Source organism: Balaenoptera physalus (assembly GCF_965194825.1).
Source record: "Balaenoptera physalus genome assembly, chromosome: 6".
Lineage (NCBI taxonomy): Eukaryota > Metazoa > Chordata > Mammalia > Artiodactyla > Balaenopteridae > Balaenoptera > Balaenoptera physalus.
In genome coordinates, this window is record NC_138885.1 from 54,205,172 (window position 1) to 54,224,657 (window position 19,486).

Sequence of the window (19,486 nt, forward strand, 5' to 3'; positions counted from 1 at the left end):
CCCACCCTCCCTATCCCACCCCTCTAGGTGGTCACAAAGCACTGAGCTGATCTCCCTGTGCTATGTGGTTGCTTCCCACCAGCCATCTATTTTACATTTGGTAGTGTATATATGTCCATACCACTCTCTCACTTCGTCCCAGCTTACCCTTCCTCTTCCCCGTGTCCTCAAGTCCATTCTCTAGTAGGTCTGAGTCTTTATTCCTGTCCTGCCCCTAGGTTCTTCAGAACCATTTTTTTTTTTTTTTAGATTCCATATATATGTGTTAGCATACGGTATTTGTTTTATTCTTTCTGACTTACTTCACTCTGTATGGCAGACTCTAGGTCCCTCCACCTCACTACAAATAACTCAATTTTGTTTATTTTTATGGCTGAGTAATATTCCACTGTATATATGTGCCACATCTTCTTTATCCATTCATCTGTCGATGGACACTTAGGTTGCTTCCATGTCCTGGCTATTGTAAATAGAGCTGCAGTGAACATTGTGGTACATGACTCTTTTGGAATTATGGTTTTCTCAGGGTATATGACCAGTAGTGGGATTGTTGGGTCATATGGTACTTCTATTTTTAGTTTTTAAGGAACCTCCATACTGTTCTCCATAGTGGCTGTATCAATTTACATTCCCACCAACAGTGCAAGAAGTTTCCCTCTTCTCCACACCCTCTCCAGCATTTCTTGTTTGTAGATTTTTTGATGGTGGCCATTCTGACCAGTGTGACATGATACCTCATTGTAGTTTGGATTTGCATTTCTCCAGTGATTAGTGATGTTGAGCATCCTTTCATGTGTTTGTTGGCAATCTGCATATCTTCTTTGGAGAAATGTCTATTTAGGTCTTCTGCCCATTTTTGGACTGGGTTGTTTGTTTTTTTGATATTGAGCTGCATGAGCTGCTTGTAAATTTTGGAGATTAATCCTTTGTCAGTTGCTTCATTTGCAAATATTTTCTCCCATTCTGAGGGTTGTCTTTTCATCTTGTTTATGGTTTCCTTTGCTGTGCAAAAGCCTCTGTTTCATTAGGTCCCATTTGTTTATTTTTGTTTTTATTTCCATTTCTCTAGGAGGTGGGTCAAAAAGGATCTTGCTGTGATTTATGTCATAGAGTGTTCTGCCTATGTTTTCCTCTAAGAGTTTGATAGTGTCTGGCCTTACATTGAGGTCTTTAATCCATTTTGAGTTTATTTTTGTGTATGGTGTTAGGGAGTGTTCTAATTTCATTCTTGTACATGTAGGTGTCCAGTTTTCCCAGCACCATTTATTGAACAGGCTGTCTTTTCTCCATTGTATATTCTTGCCTCCTTTATCAAAAATGAGGTGACCATATGTGTGTGGGTTTATCCCCGGGCCTTCTCTCCTGTTCCATTGATCTATATTTCTGTTTTTGTGTGTGGCAGCTTTTATGTGTGGCTTTTGTTGGAGGAATTGGGATCAGTTCTTTGAGATTTTCCTGGCGTTTCACCCTAACTACTTGGGGAGGGAACAACCTTATTCCTATAGGGAGCTAGCCCTTGGGATATAGACCACTCCCTCAATTCAGGAGTCCTGAAGCCTCTGCTTCTGCCAGGAAATCATCCCTAATCCTCACTTTTCACCTTTCAGACATCTCTTCCCAGCAGCTTTTTCTACTTTCACATAGTAAGAAAAAGAAAAATGTAAGACTCTATACAGTTACTCCCCCTACTACTTCAGTTGTATCAATGATGACTCTCAAGATCATCATTAATCTTGACATTAAGATACGATTTTGGGGAGAATGGGACTGGGTGCCATTCCATGCTTTGGCAAACGTGTTTCTTTCCTCAGCTATCATCTTTTGAAATATATGACATTGAGATTCTATCCTGTTTCTTATTTCTGGTTACTGCTGACAAATGTTTTGTTTTCTTTTTTTCTTCTGGTTCTGCTGTTCTTATCTTTCTTTTTAATTGTTGAAGGTCATATCATTAGGTATCAGAGGAGGGAAATTCTGTAGCTTCTTTCTACCATCTTTACACAGGAGTCTTTTTTTTTTGGCCACATGCGCGGCTTGCGGGATCTCAGTTCCCCGACCAGGGATTGAACCCAGGCCACTGCACTGAAAACCCAGAATCCTAACCACTAGGCCACCAGGGAACTCCCCCTACACAGGAGTCTCTTTTCTTAATTGCAAACATGCTTAATTGAAAAAAAGTGTATTTACTTTTAGATGATAATGATACATAATAACAAAGCTTATAATCTAGAGGAATTTTTGTCTTTAAAGCCTAAAATCCTTTAATATATCCTTTAATTACTAGACCATATCATTCTCTTTAATTGTCATTGAATTGTTCCTGGAATACTTATTGAATACCTATTATGTGCCAGATACTATTCTAGGTGCTAAGGATGCAGCAGTGAAAAAAATAACTGCCTTCATAGGACTTACTTTCTCATGGGGAGAAACAGGCAATAAATACAAGCAAACACATAGTGTATATCAGGGTCAGCAACCTTCTTCTGTAAAGGGCCAAATAGTAAATGTTTTAGGCTTTAGAGGTCTCATGTCTTTGTTGTGATTACTCAACTTTGTCATTGTAGTGAAAAACCAGCCATAGGCAACATATAAAAAAGTGAGCATGGCTGTGTTCCAAGAAAACTTTATATGCAAAAACAGGTGGTAGCTAAGATTTACCCAATGGCCATAGTTTGCACATTCCTGCTATATATAATTTTGACATGTCTTATGGAAAAAAGTAGGGAAAGCAAGATGTACAAGAAGTTCTAGGAAAAAAGGGCCTCCTGATAAGACATCTGAGCACAGACTTTTTAAAAGTGAGGGAATAAGGCATGTAGTCATATGGGGGAAGAGCTTCCCAGGCAGAGGGAACAAGATTTACAAATGTCCTGTGATAGGAGCATGCTTAGTTTGTTCATCAAACAGTAAATAGGCTGATGTGGTCAAGAAGAGCACCAGGAGATAAGGTCAAGAGAGTGCCATAGATGGTGCCATATTTTGCAGGGCTTTTGAAGCCATTATACAAAGATGTTGAATTTTTATCCTGAGTAGGAAACCATTGTGTGGTTTTGAGCAACGAAAGGACATGGCCTGACTTACCTTTGAAAAAATTCTCTCTGGCTTTAGTATTAGAACAGACTGTAGTGAAACAAGAATGGAAGTTAGACCATGTAGGAGGTCGCTAAAAATTCCAAGCAAAGGATGATCATACTAAGCTTAGAACTGATGGTAGTGATTGAAGTAGTAGAAAGTGGTCAGATTCTTTATATATGTTGAAGGTAGAGGTAAAGGATCTGTTGATGGATTTGACATGTGCTTTAAGAGAAAGATTTCTAGTGAATGATGACTCCACAGTTTTTTTCCTCAGGAACTAGAGGGCAAAAGTTAGCATTTATGTACATAGAGAGACTGCAAAAGAGCTGCTTTGGGTGAGGGTGTTGTGGTTTGGTGTAAATCAGTAGGTTTGGGACTTCCCTGGTGGTCCAGTGGTAAAGAATCTGCCTTCCAACGCAGGGGACGCAGGTTTGATCCCTGGTCAGGGAACTAAGATCCCACATGCTGTGGGACAACTAAGCCCGCATGCCACAACTACTGAGCTCGTGAGCCTCAACGAGAGAGCCTGCATGCCACAAACTACAGGGCCCACGCACTCTGGTGCCCCCACGCCACAACTACAGAGCCCGTGCACCCTGGAGCCCATGCGCCACAACTAAAGAGAGAAAACCCACACACCACAACTAGAGAGGAGTCTGAACACCGCAACTAGAGAGAAACCTGAGCGCCGCAACGAAGAGATCCTGCATGCCTCAACAAAGATCCAGCACACTGCAACTAAGACCCGACGCAGCCAAAAATAAATAAATAAGGAAAATAAATAATAAATAAAATAAATTTTTTAAAAAAAATCAGTAGGTTCGTTTGTTACTTGTTAAGTTGAAGATACTAACTAAATATCCAGGTGGAGATGTTAAGCACAAAGATGGCTATATAAGTTTGGAGTCTGGGGAAAGGTCCTGGCTGGAAATACAAATCTGGGAGTTACTTGCTTATAGTATTTAAAATATGAAATGGTGAGATCAAAGAGTGACTGCACACAGACTAAGTTCTGTGATACTGTAAAACTTAGAAACTGGAGATACGAGGAAAAACCAGGAAAAGAAATTAAGAAGGAGTGGCTAGTGAAATGAGTACATCTTTTCATTCTCTTAAGGGTATATTTTTAAGAGCAGAGTTTATTTTTATCTTGATAAAAACTGATTTATCAGTTTTTACTTTTATTGATCCAGCTTTTGGAAATCTTAGTAGAAAATCATGAAGATTTTCTCCTTTCCTTATGTTTTGTTCTAGAAGCTTTATAGTTGAGGTCTTATTTACATTTAGGCCTGTGATCCATTTTGAGTTACTTTTTAGATATCATGCAAAGGATAGATGAAAATCCATTTCTGGCATATGGATATCCAATTTTCCCAGCTCTATCTATTGAAAAGACTATCCTTTTTCCATTAAGTTGATTTTGTACCTTTATCAAAAATCACTTGTCTTTCAGCTTTTGTATATCTATAAAAGACTTCACTTTCATGTTTGAAAGATTTTTGCTGGGTATAGGATTCTCGGTTAAAAGTATTTTCTTTATTTTAAAGATGTTCGTCTATGGTATTCCTCTTTACATTGCTTCTGATGCTATATCTGCTTAAATTCTGATATTTGTTGCTCTGTAGTCATGTGTCTCTTTTCTTCAAACTGCTCTCAAGATTTTCTCTTTATCACTGGTTTTCAACAATTTCGTGATGACCTACCTTGTCATGTTTTAGATGTTTATTATTATTATTATTGTTATTATTATTATTACTTGGCCACTCTGCGCAGCGTGTGGGATCTTAGTTCCCCAACCAGGGATTGAACCCATGCCCCCTGCATTGGAAGCTCAGAGTCTTAACCACTGGACCGCCAGGGAAGTCCCTAGATGTTTTTTATTATTGAAATATAAATCACTTACTATAAATTTCACCCTTTTAACGTATGCAAATCCATGTTTTTTAGTATATTCACAAGTTCGTGCAATCATCACTACTGTCTAATTCCAGATTTTCATCACCCTAAAAAGACATCCTATACCCATTAGCAGCCACTACCAATTCTCCTCTTCACCCAGTTCCTAGCAACCACCAATCGACTTGCTCTCTCTATGGATTTGCTTATTCTGGACATTACATATGTATGGAAACATACAATATGTGGTCTTTTGTGATTGGCTTCTTTCACATAGCATAATGTTTTTAAGGTTCACCTATATTGTAGCATGTATCAGTACTTTATTCCATTTTATTGTTGAATAATATTTTACTGTATGGATATACCACATTTTATTTTTCCATTTGTCCATTAATGCACATTTGGATTGTTTCCTACCTTTTGGCTATTATGAATAATACTGCTATGAACATTCATATACAGGTTTTGGTGAACCTATGTTTTCAGTTCTCTTGGGTATACACCTGGAGTGAAATGAATTCTTCCTCATCTAAAATTCTTCGGGAGTTAATGGAATACAAAATAGCATGAGTAACTGGACACGGGAGTTGACTTAAAGAGTACAGAAACTTTAAACAATAAAACTTTAGTGTAATTTTCACTGTTACAAAATGGGAATGCAATCAGTAGTACATTCCATGAATAAGAATAGCACAGACTAACACAGACAGAAAAAGAACTCAACTACCACTTCATGTTGCAATGTACTGACGAGTAAAAAGATAGGCATTTCCCAATTATACAAAATGATATATTGAGGCAGCCAGAATCAGAAGCCTGCCAAAGGTTCCACCTTAGCTTCTTCTGTCTGCAATATCTTCAGAGACTAAAACTGCCAGCATGAAATATATAAAGAAGCAGGGGCACATGGTGGAAACCTACAAAATTTTGCATACTTGGAGTGGAAAAGGATGGAAAGATAGACTTGAATATAGCACACATTCTAAGCATTGTAAACTGAGATCTCACACTAACTTAGATAGAAAACCCAAGACAAAAAACACATGACAGGTCAACTAATCCATACAAGACAAATGTCAATGGGTATTTCAAAATGAGGTAGAAATTTGCCTTCAAAGTTAATGCTTAGAGGGCTATTTCCCAGCAGTTGTTTTAAAGTAAAAATATACAGGGGTGCCTCTTCAATGCTGTGTATTGAAAAAAATGCCAGATGGGGTTACATGAGAAGAAAGCAGGGTGGGGGGGGGAAGGGAGGGAGAAAGAAAGAGGAGACTGCTTTGAAAAGACACTGTGGCAAATGTAAAATAGCATACATTCTATAAATGGTTTCCTCTGAACAGAATGTAAACATACCGTTTTCGTCTGCTTGGTTACTTCAAAGAAGATGCAACAGGAGAGGCGAAGATAGAAATTAAAATAAAAAGACAAGATGGACTGAAAAACAATTCATCAATATAAGGAATTACATAATGCAAAATAACAAATAAAATAATTAATATATGCATTATAGGCACACTAAAACAGAATAAAGATGTGAGAGTTTTGAAGATTTTCAGAATGAAGAAAAATATACATAACATTGAAAAAGATTTAAAAGAAGATGGCTGATATAGAGTAAAAAAAAAAATCCTACCTAAAAATTCATAGACATATCAGCCAGGGTTCATTTAGGACACAGATGGCACATTCAACTTGGGACAATCCAAGGAAGGTTAAGGTACAAAGGTACTATTTATAAAAGTAAGAGTGAAGAGGAACCACAAGGAACAGTGCAATAACCCAAGGCTAACAGCAGAAGAACTTTCCCTTTCTTTATACCCATAGGTTTAAGTAGAGGGGTTAGTGAGTGTAATCAGAAGGAGGGAATAGTGTAGAAAAGGCCACTTTCAGTGTACAGACCTAGATAGCCTGCTGTGCCCCCACAGGGAGCCAGGGAAAATAAATGCTTGTTACACACTCTTCCCTTCAGTATTCCTGAGGGTCTCCTCATTGGTAAAAACTGACCAGGTGCCAGAGGGTACACCCATATGATCCAAACAAATAAGCTTCCTATGGTAAAAAGCAAAGTATACTAAGGAGAAGAGTGGATCTGGAAGGGCAAATGGAAGACAGTCATAATACTGTTTACAGGAATAAAGAAAATAAGTGTAAATTTCTGTCTTTCAATCCAAGTCCATTCACAAGTACTGTAATTACTGATATGGTTGGATTTTATTTTCTATTTTGATATTTGCTTTCCAAATGTCCTTTTTTGGTCCTCTGTTACTCCTTTAGGGTCTTTTACATAAAATAAGTAAGTTTTCAATGTAACATTGTAATTCCTCTTTCGATTAAATTATTTGATTTTGTAAAGTTTCTTTTTAGTCATTGCTTTAGGGGTTAAAAAATGAATCTTTAACTTATGACAAGCTATTTCAGATAAATATTGACTTAATTCTATTATAGCAAATGTGCTCCTATATGGTCCATTTCCACCACCGTCGTTAGTAATATTAATATTAATTATATTACTTTCATATACATGTCCAACAGTAAAGTACTATAATTATTGCTTTAAACACTTTTGGTTTTTGAAGAAATAAGAAGACAAGGAAAAACATTATATGGTCTTTTGTATTTACCCACACATATACCATTGCTAGGGCTCTTCATTCCTTCATGTGGCTCTGAGTTATTGCTAAGTATCACTAAGTAATGATGAAGAATTTCATTAAGTAATGCTCATAGTACGGATCTGCTAAGCAATAAAATCTTAGTTTTTGTTTTCTTAGAAGGAATGTTTTTCACTTTCATTACTGAAGGATAATTTTACTGCATATAGAATTCTTAGTTGTCAGTTCCCCTACCAAACTCAACTCCAGGACCCTGAATATGTCATTACATTGTCTTCTTGATGCTCTTCTTGTTTCTGATTAGAGAACTTAGCTATTAATCACATTGTTGCTCCCTTATTCATGATGAGTTTTTTTCTTATTGCTTCTTTCAAGAGTTTCTATTTGTCTTTGCCTTTCAACAGTTTCACTATAAAGTATCCAGGTGTATCCCTTGTCTTTTTCATATTTGGAGTTTGTTGAGCTTCTTCAATCTCTAGTTTAACGTTCTTATCAAAATTGGGGGGGTTTTCATTAATTATTTCTTCAATTATTTTTTCTGCCACTCCCGACCCTTCCTCTCATGTTAGCATGTCCATTAAATGTATGTTGGGATACTTCATACTATCCTAAAGTTCTCTGAGATTCTTTTTTAATCACTTTTCTTCAATTTGTCTCCCTATTCCTTGCATTGGGGTATTTTTAATAATTTTCAAGTTCATGGAGTCTTTCTTTTCACTACTGAGCCCATCTAGTGAATTTTTCATTCCAGTACTTTTCATTCCAGTACTTTCCAGTATTTTTAAGCTCTAGAATTTCTATTTGGTTCTTTTTCTACAGATTGTATTTCTCTCTTTAGATTCCTTTTTTGTTGAGTTTTTACTACTACATTTTCCATTAGTTCTTTAAACTTAAGTTTTTTAAATGTTAAAAACATTTTTTTTAAGTGATCTATTTATTTATTTATTTATTTATTTATTTTTGGCTGCGTTGGGTCTTCGTTGCTGCACGCAGGCTTTCTCTAGTTGCAGCGAGCAGGAGTTACTCTTCGTTGTGGTGCGTGCACTTCTCATTGCGGTGGCTTCTCTTGTTGCAGAGCACGGGCTCTAGGCGCGCAGGCTTCAGTAGTTGTGGCACACGGGCTCAGTAGTTGTGGCTCGCAGGCTCTAGAGCACAGGCTCAGTAGTTGTGGCGCACGGGCTTAGTTGCTCTGCGGCATGTGGGATCTTCCCGGACCAGGGCTCGAACCCGTGGCCCCTGCGTTGGCAGGTGGATTCTTAACCCCTGCGCCACCAGGGAAGTCCCAAAAACATATTTTTAATAGTTGCTTTGAGATCTTTGTCTGCTAAGTCTAACATTTGGACCCAGAGTTAGTTACTACTGACTATCTTATTTTCTGGTATGTGTCACTCTTTCTTTTTTTTTTTTTTGCATGTCTAGTATTTTTGAAAACTACATTTCAGAGAGCATACAGCAACTCTGGATTCTGCTTTATTTTCCAGAAAGTTTTTGTCTCAGTAACTTGCCTGAACTTAAGTTGCAGAATCTGTCTATGTTGCAGTGTTTATCACTGATGACTCTGCTTAAATTTCTTAAAAATTAATGTACTTTTTTGGGAGCAGTTTTAAAGAAGAATGAGGGCAAGTACAGAGAGTTCCCACAACCCCCTCACATATCTTCTCTAATTTCCCCTATTATTAATATCTTGAATTACATGGTATATGTGTTAAAATTGATGAGCCATATTGATACATTATTATTAACTACAGTCATATATTACATTAGGGTTCACTATTTCTGTTGTTCATTCTATGGGTCTTGACAAATAATGACTTGTATCCACCATTAGAATAGTTTCTATAAAATAGTTTCACTGCCCTAAAAATTCCTGTGCTCCACCAATTCATCTCTCCCTTCCCACCCAAAACCCCTAGCAGCTACTGATTTTTTTTACTGTCTCCATAATTTCACTTTTTCCAGAATGTCATATAGTTGGAATCATACAGTATGTAGACTTTTCAGATTGGTTTCTTTCACTTAGCAATAAGTGTTTAAGTTTCTTCCAAGTCTTCTTCTGGTTTGATAGCTCATTTCCTTTTAATGTTAAATAATATTCCATTGTATGAATACACCACAGTTTGTTTATCCACTGTCCCACTGAAGGACATCTTGGTTATTTCCAAGTTTTTGGCAATTACGAATAAGCTGTGATAGATATTTAAGTGCAGGTTTTTGTGCAGATATAAGTTTTCTACTAATTTGGGTAAATATCAAGGAGTGTTACTGCTGAGGCAAACAGAGTATGTTTAGCTTTGTAAGAAACTATTGAATTGTCTTTTCAAGTGACTGTATGATTTTATATTTCCAACAACAATAAATGAGAGTTCCTCTTGCTCCAAATCCTTGTCAGCATTTGGTGTTGTCAGTGTTTTGGATTTTGGCCATTCTAAAAGGTGGGTAGTGGTATCTTATTGTTTTAATTTGCAATTCCCTAATGACATATGATGCTAGACATCTTTTTATATGCTTATTTGCCATCTCTATGTCTTCTTTGGTGTGATGTCTGTTCAGATCTTTTGCCCATTTATTTATTTATTTATTTTTAAAGTTTTTTTTTTTAATTTTAATTTTTTTTTAAATTAATTTATTCATTTTTGGCTGTGTTGGGTCTTCGTTTCTGTGCGAGGGCTTTCTCTAGTTGCGGCGAGCGGGGGCCACTCTTCATTGCTGTGCGCGGGCCTCTCACTGTCGTGGCCTCTCTTGTTGCGGAGCACAGGCTCCAGACACGCAGGCTCAGTAGTTGTGGCTCACGGGCCCAGTTGCTCCGCGGCATGTGGGATCTTCCCAGACCAGGGTTCGAACCCGTGTCCCCTGCATTGGCAGGCGGATTCTCAACCACTGCGCCACCAAGGAAGCCCTGCCCATTTATTGATTGGGTTGTTTCCTTATTGTTTTAAACACTTCTTTGCATGTCGAAGCACATATCAATACTTCATTCCTTTTTGTTGCTGAATAATATTCTATTGTATGGATATACCACATTTTATATATCCATTTGCCATGTGATAGAATTTACTTTGTTTCCAACTTTTAGCTATGATGAATAACGCTGCTATGAACATTTGTGTGAAATTCTTTTGTGGGCATATGTTTTCATTTCTCATGAGCATATACTTTGTTGTAGAATTGATTGATCTATGTTTAACCTTTTGAGGAACTGCCAAACTGCTTTTGAAAGTGGTTGCACAATTTTTCAATTCCACCAGCAGTATAGAGGTTTCTCATTTTTCCATATAATCACCAATATTTGTTAGTTTTAAAAAAGCATTATTCAGGTATAACTGACATAATAAAATTCATATCTGAAGTGTATAATTTGATGTCTTGACATATGATTACACCTGTGAAACCATCACCATCATCAAAATAGTGAATATATACGTCACCCCACAAAGTTTCCTCATTCCCTTTGTAATCCTTTCTCTCTCCCTATGCCCCTATCCCTGGCCCCAGACAACCACTTATTTATTGTCACTACAGATTTGTTTGTACTTTTTAGAGTTTTATATAAATGAAATCATATGGTGTGTGTGTATATATATATATATATATTTTTTTTCTTTTTGCTGGCTTACTTCACTTGGCAAAATTATTCTGGGCTTCATTCATATTGTCATGTGTTTGTTGATAGTTCATCCTTCTATATTGCTGAGTATTCCACTGTATAGTTATATCGCAATTTGATTATCCACAAACCTGTTGGTGGACATTTCAGATGTTTCCAATTTGGAGTTATGACAAATAAAGTTGCTATGAACATTCCAATACAAGAGTTTATGTGGACATATGCTCCTTTCTCTTGAGTACATTCTTAAGAGTGAAATGGCTGAATCATGTGGTAGGTATGTATTTAACTTTATAAATAACTGTCAAACTGTTTTCCAAAGTGGTTTTACAATTTTACTTTCCTACCAGCAGTGAATGAGTGTTCCAATCGCTACACAACCATGTCAAAACTTGGTATGATCGGGCTTGTTAATTTTATCAACTCAAACTGATGTGTAGAATATATTCAACATACAAAACCCTTATCAGATATTTGATTTGAAAGTATTTTTTCCCATTCTGTGGGCTATCTTTTCACCTTCTTGATAGTATCCTTTGAAGTACAAAATTTTTAATATTGACGAAGTCCAATTTATCTATTTTTTCTTTTGTTACTAATTTTTAATAAACTGTCAAATCAAAACATTTTTCAAAAGTAGCTGTGACATTTTATGTGTCCACCAGCAGTATCTGAGAATTCTAGTTGCTGCAAATCCTAACCAATATTTAGTATTAACATCTTTGTAAATTTAACAATATTTATGAGTGTGAAGAGTCTCATTTTGATTTTAATTTGCACTTCCCTCTTGACTAATGATGTAGAGCATATTTTCATATGCTTATTTACATATTTTTGTGATGTACCTGTGCAAAACTTTTGCCCATTTTGAAAATGGATCATTTGTCTTCTTATTAATGAGTTGTAAGAGTTCTTTTTATATGCTGGGAGCAAGTTCTTTGAAATATATTTGCAAATATTTCCCCCATAATGCATACTGCCTTTTCACTTTCTTAACAGTGTTTTCAAAGAGCAGAAAATTAAAATTTTTGATTTATAAAAATCCATCTATTATAGTTTCTCTTACAGTTCATACTATTTGAGTCCTTATTAATCATTTCTTACCCCCAAGACAGTAAAGATTTTTCTCCTATGTTTTTTTCTTACAAAATTTATAGTGTTATGTTTCCATTTAAGTCTATGATTTGAGTTAATTTTTCTTCATGATGTCAAGAAGGAACTAGTAATTTTCTCCATATGGATGCCCAGTTGTATCAACATTATTTATTGAAAAGATTCTCCATTCTCTCACTGAATTACCTTGGTATCCTTGATAAAAATTAGCTAATTATGTATGCATGGGTTTATTTTAAGATTCAATTCAGTTTCATTGATCCAAATGCCTGTCATTTCATCATCAGTAACAAGTGGTCTTGAATAAAGTAACTTTATCTGAAGTATTGAAATCATTTTGGGTAAGCCCTCCTACCTTGTTTATCATTTAAAAAATTGCTTTGCCTACTGTTGGTTTATTTGCATTTCCATATAAATTTTAGAGTCAGTTTGTTATTTTCTACCAAAGTAGTTGGAGTTTTGATTGACATTGTGTTGGGTATACTGATCAATTTGTATAGAAGTAACATCTGAATAATCTTGAATGTTCTAATCCATGAACATGGTATATCTCAGTATTAATTTAGTTGATCTTTATATTCCCTCATAATTGTTTTCTAATTTTCAGGGTAGAAGTTGTGGATGTCTTTTGTTATATTTAAGTACTATTTGGGGGTGGTGCAATTATAAATGGAATTAAAAAATTTTCCGAATTGCTTGCTGCTAGTATAAAAAATACAACTGATTTTTAAAATCTTAACTCTGTATCCTATAACATTATTAAATTCCCTCTTTGTTCCAGTCGTTTTGCAGACTCCTTAGACTCTCTAGGAAAGAATCACATCACCTGAAAAGAGGGACAGGTTTACTTGTTCCATTAAGAAATTTATGTGCATTATTGCTATTATTATTATTATTATTTTGCCTTACTGCAATGCTTACAGAACTTGGTACAATGTTAAATACAAGCGGCAAAAGTGGACATTCTTCCCATGTTTCTAAAACTTGAGGTAGAATATTCAGTCTTTCATCACTAAATATGATGTTAATTGAGTTTTCAGTAGAAACTCGTTATAAGATTAAGAAGTTCCCTATTATTCCCGGTTTGCTGAGTTTTTATCAGGAATGCATGTTGAATCTTGTCAATGCTTTTTCTTCACATTTTGGAACAAACATGTGATTTTTATCCTCTATTTTGTTAACACAGTAAATTAACATTGATAATGTTTTGAATGTTGACCCAGTCTTGCATTCCTGGACTATAACCTCTTTTTTCATGGTATATTACCCTTTTTTTTATATTGTTTAATTTAATATGCTAATATTTTACAAAGTATTTTTGTATTTAAGTCCATGAGAGATTTGTGTAATTGTCTTTTTTAAATGTCACCACAAGGTTTTTGTATAAAGGCTATGCTCACCTCATAAACAGTGTTGGGCAGTGTTCTCTATTTTCTGAAGAGATTGTGAACATTTGACATTAAATTTCTCAGATTTTCATTTTTCTTGTGTCAATTTTTGTAAGCTGTTTTCTAAAGTAATTCATCCATCTTACCTAAGTTGCTGAATTTGATGACATTAAGTTGAAAATATTCTCTCACTATCCTATTTTTTTCTTTTAAAATTTTTTATGTTATATTGGAGCATAGTTGATTAACAATCTTGTGTTAGTTTCAGGTGTACAGCAAAGTGATTCAGTTATACATATACATGAATCTATTCTTTTCCATATTCTTTTCCCATTTAGGTTGTTATATAATATTGAGTAGAGTTCCCTGTGCTATATATACAGTAGGTCCTTGTTGGTTATCCATTTTAAATATAGCAGTGTATACATGTCAATCCCAAACTCCCTAACTATGCCTCCCCCCTACCTTTCCCTCTGGTAACAAGTTCGTTCTCTAAGTCTGTGAGTCTGTTTCTGTTTTGTAAAGAAGTTCATTTGTATCATTTTTTTTTAGGTTCCACATATAAGTGATATCACACGATACTTCTCTTCCTCTTTCTGACTAACTTCACTCAGTATGACAATTTCTAGGTTGATCCATGTTACTGCAAATGGCATTATTTCATTCTTTTTAATGGCTGAGTGATATTCCAGTGTGGAGTCCTAACCACTGGACTGCCAGGGAATTCCCTTTAGTCTCTTAATATGGAATCTTAGGTCATTGATTTTAGAACTTTCTTATTTTAAGGAATTAAATCTATGTTGCGTTTGAAGCATTGATTCACCTGCTTCCCCCAAATTTTTATATGTTGTGTTTTCAGTGTCTTTCACTTCAAAATATTTTCTAATTTTCCTTCTAATTTCTTTTTTGCTCTATGATTTATTTAGAAGTACGTTGTTGGGCATTCCCTGGTAGTCCAGTGGTTAGGACTCTGCACTTCCACTGCAGGGGGCACAGGTTCAATCTCTGGTCAGTGAACTTTATATCCCACATAGCTGCACTGACAAAAAAAAAGGAAAGAAAAAAAGTATGTTGTTAAATTTCAAAGTACGTTGTTAAATTTCAAAATACTTTGTATTTTCCTATCTTATTGTTATTGACTTTTATTTTAATTCTCTTGGGTTAAGAGAATATATTCTATATAATTTCATTCCTTTTAAATTTGTTGATCTGGTTTTTTTTTAATCATATGATCTATATGTGGGAATGTACCACGTGCACATGAAAAGAATATGTGTTCAGCAGTTTTTTTCGGTGTAGCATTCTAAATGCTTATATGTAGCATATAAATTGATAAGTGTTACATCCTCTTCTTGTATTAATCCTTTTATCATTATATAGTGTCTTTCTGTATAGTCTTTACTTTAAAGTCTATTTTGTCTGATATGAGTATTGCAACTCCTGCTTTCTTGTCATTTCTGTTTGCCTGAAATATCTTTTTCCATACCTTTAGTTTCAAACTATGTGTGTCCTTTGCTCTAAGGTGGGTCTCTTGTAGGCAGCATACTGTAGGCGCTTGTTTTTTTATCCAGTCTGCCACTCTATGTCTTCTGATTGGAGCATTCACTCCATTGACATTTAAGGTAATTATTGATACATATGTATTTACTGCCATTTCAAATCTTGTTTTCCAGTTGATTCTTTGTTTCATCTTTGTTCCCTTCTTTTTCTTTTTCTTTTTATGGTTTGATGATTTCTTTTTATTTTATGCTTGTGTTCTCTTCGTTTTGGTTTTTGTGAATTTACTGTATATTTTTGATTTGTTATTGCCCTGTTTTTCAAGTATGTTAACCCCTTCCTATATCTGCTTGCTTTAGACTGATAATCATGTACGTTTAAACACATTCTAAAAAAGAAAAAGGAAAAAGAATATGAATTTTCTTACTCTCCTTCCCCGCATTTTATGAGTTTGATGTCCCTGTTTACATCTTCATGTTTATCCTTTTGTTGTTCCTTTTGTTTATCATTGCTTTCACAGTTTTTTTTTTCTTTTTGATCTGTAGTCTGGTTAATTTAAGTGATTTACTTTCCAATTGTGATTTCCTCCTTCCTATATCTTTTTGCTTCTTTTCTATTTAGAGATGACCTTTCAATATTACTTTTAGGATAGGTTTAGTATTGCTGTATTCTTTTAGTTTAGGCTTGTCTGAGAAATTCTTTATTTCTCCTCGTATTCTAAATGATAATCTTGCTGGGTAGAGTATTCTAGGTTGCAGATTTTTCTCTTTCAAGACTTTGAATATATTTTGCCCCTCCCTTCTGGCCTGCAGTGTTTCTGTAGAGAAAACAGCTGATAGCCTTATGGGGGTTCTCTTGTAATTAACTCTGTTTTTTTCTTGCTGCCTTTAGAATTCTCTCTTTATCTTTAATTTTGCCATTTTTATTATACTATGTCTTGGTGTAGGTCTGTTAGGGTTCATCTTGTTTGGGATCCTCTGTGCTTCCTGTATCTGGGTATCTGTTTCCTTCTTTAGGTTTAGGAAGTTTTCAGCCATAATTTCTTCATATACATTTTCAATCCCCTTTTCTCTTTCTTCTCTTTCTGGAATCCCTATTATGCGTAGATTGGCCTGCTTTATATTATTCCATATGTCTCTTATATTGCTTTCATTTTTTTTTTAATTTGGCTTTCTGTCAAATGGAAATTTTCTGTCTGGAAATTGGGTAATTTCCATTATTCTATCTTCCACGTCACTTATTCTTTCTTCTGCGTTATTCGTTCTGCTATTCATTGCCTTGAGCTCAGCTTTAATCTTGGCAAATGAATTTTCTAATTGTTCTTGGCTCCTCCTTATAGTTTCTAGTCCCTTTCTACAGTAATCTGCATTTCTGTCAATAGCCTTTCTTAATTCCTTCAGTATTTTCATTACCTCCTTTTTGAACTCAGTGTCTGTTAGACTGAAGAGGTCTGTTTCATTGTTTATTCCTTCAGGGGAATTTTCTTGTTCTTTTAACTGAGAGTGGTTCCTCTGCTTCTTCATTTTGCTTATATTTCTCTTACTCTGTGAGTTTAGGAGAAACAAATATCTACTGTAGTCTTGGAGGGCTATTTATATGCGGAGCATGTCTGCATAGCTTATGTGGGTTTAATATTTTTTTGGTGTGAGGGCTGTTTTTGGTTTGGATGCTTGCCATCTCTTTCCTCAGCCTGTGCTGGCCATTATCTCCTTGATAAGGGGTGTGCAGATGCACGGCCCACACACACGTTCCCAGGAAGGTGGGGGCAGCGGTTGGCTCCTGGACGTGGGTCCCTTGGCGAAGGCAGCTGGCTGCACATACTCCCAGAAAGGTGGGGGCAGTGGTTGGTGCCGGGTCACAGGACCCTTAGAAGCAGCACGGATCACATGCACCCCAGGGGAGGCAGGGGCAGTGGTTGGCACAGGGTTGCTGGACACTTGGTGTTGGTGGGCTTTGCAAGCTCCTGGGAAGGCGGAGGCGGTGACCTGCACCTGTTCACAGGACCCTCCACAGAGGCAGCAGTCTGCGCTGCCTCTGGAGTCTGAGATGGCAGCGACGGCTCACGCCTGCCCCCATAGCTCATGTAGACGGTGCCCTGCCACCTGAGAGCACATGGAGAAAGAAACTTTTATGGCAAGTCCACCCTTCTCCTTCTGGGAAGGAGATCTTCCCAGATTCCCTCAGATGTGGTGCACCACACCCTAGCCCCCTCAGGCTGCCTTCACACAGACAATCCCAGTCCTCTTCCCAGTGTCTGACCTCCGAAGCCTGAACCTCAGTACCCAGCCTCCACCAGCCCCAAAGGACAAGCATCTCAGGCTGGGGAATGCCAGTTGGCACCGCTAATCTGTGCAGGTCTCTCTCAGCTTTGCCCTCCACAAACCTGTTGCTGTGCTCTCCTCCAAGGCTCCAAAGCTCCCCCTCTGTCCTGGCTGATCTCCCGGCCAGTGAGGAGACTTCCCTGTGTGTGGAAACTTTCCTCTTTCACAGCTCCCTTCCAGGGGCACAGATCCCGTCCCAATTCCTTTTTCGCTCTTTTCTTTCTTTTTTCTTTTGTCCTACCTGGTTACATGGAGATTTTCTTGCCCTTTTGGAGGTCTGAGGTCTTCTGCCAGCATTCAGTAGCTGTGCTGTGAGAGTCATTCCACATGTAGATGTATTTTTGATGTATCTTGTGGGAAAAAGGTGAGCTCCATGTCCTACTCCTCCGCCATCTTGATTCATTTCCCCTGAAATGTCCTTTTAACATTATGAAATATCCCTCTTTATCTCTGATAATACCTTCTATCTTGAAAGCTATTTTATCTGATATTAATATAGTTATTCCTTGCTTTTAATGCTTACTGTTTGCCTGGTATAGTTTTGTCCATTCATTTACTTTCATCATATCTGTGTGTTTTTATACCTAAAAGATAATTCTTGTAAGCTGTATATAGTTTGGTCTTCCTTTTTTATCCACTCTGACAACGTCTGCTTTTTAATTGCAGTGTTTAGACCTTTAATATTTAATATAATTACTGTTATCATCAGATTTCATTCAATATTTTATTATTTTTCTTTCTATCTCACTGCTGTTGTTGCTGCTATTTCTTCTTTCTTATCTTTTAAAAATATAACAAATAATTTTTAATCTTACCTTTTAACACTTCTATCAACTTTTAAGACATCTCTTTGTATTTTTTTAGTGTTTTATTTAAGAAACACAATACATCAGAATTCACCCAGAATACTGTACATTTTCACGCAAAATATAGACACCTCACAAGCATACAGTCCCTTTAACCACCTCCCCCCAACCACACTCCGAAATAGTTTTATATATTTCCTAGCAGCTTATTGATTTGTTTTATTATATACTTATGGATTACATCTGCATACATTGAAAACCCCAAAGAACAATGTTATAATTTTCCTTTAAACATTCACAGGTCTTTTTTAAAGAACTTAAGAGGATAAAAGTAGTCTTTTATTTTTATCCAGGTATTTACCATTTCTGATGCTCTTCATTTGCTCCTGAAGATCCAACTTTTCTGTTAATATTCTTTTTCCCTTTGAAGAACTTCCACTACCATTTCTTGTAGTACAGGTCTGCTGGAGACAAATTTCTCTTTGTTTTCCATTTATAAGACTGTTAACTTTGCCATCATTTCTGAAGGATTATTTTCACGGGACACAGAATTTTGGGTTGACCGATTTATTGTTTCAGTTTTAACATCTCCTGGCCACTATGATTTCTTTTTTTGTTTTTGTTTTCGTTTATGACCACTGATTTCTGATGAAAAATCTGTTGGCATTTGAATCACTGCTCTTTTGTATGTAAAGCATCGCTTTCCTCTGCCTGCTTTCAAGATTTTCTCTTTATCTTAGGGTTTCATTTTGTAATGTGTCTAGGCATAGTTTTCTTAGAATAGCCCTCATGGATCTAAACTGCACTGCAACACACCTCATCCCTTGATTTCCTGTTATATCCAATATTTCAGTCCTCTAAACCTAGTCCTCCCTACTATCTTTACTCATAACCTGTCCGTGTTGGAATGACCAGAGATGCTCACTTACAGGTTGATGTTTTATAATTCAACTGAGTCATCACAGTTCCTGGAAAATACTTTAATTCTCCCAAAGGACCATTCCAAATAAAAAAAAATACATGAAGGAGAGATATGCACTAAGATAGAAAATACTTAGTAGCTACATAAGACATCAAAAACTAACCCCTTCTAGAAGATGCTACATTAAATCCTTTTTAAAATGAGTAATATAATATCTTTTAAATAAGTTCAGAGATAAAAGTTCCA

The 19,486-nt window shown here is 36.2% G+C and overlaps 1 long non-coding RNA gene across 1 annotated transcript; it reads right to left on the reverse strand.

The window, feature by feature from the left end:
• Nucleotides 1-143: 143 nt before the first annotated feature.
• Nucleotides 144-19,486, reverse strand: LOC309662870. Its single transcript, XR_014265037.1, has 2 exons — nt 15,195-19,486; nt 144-14,186 (listed from the first exon to the last, which is right to left on the reverse strand). It is a non-coding gene; the product is annotated as an uncharacterized lncRNA (long non-coding RNA).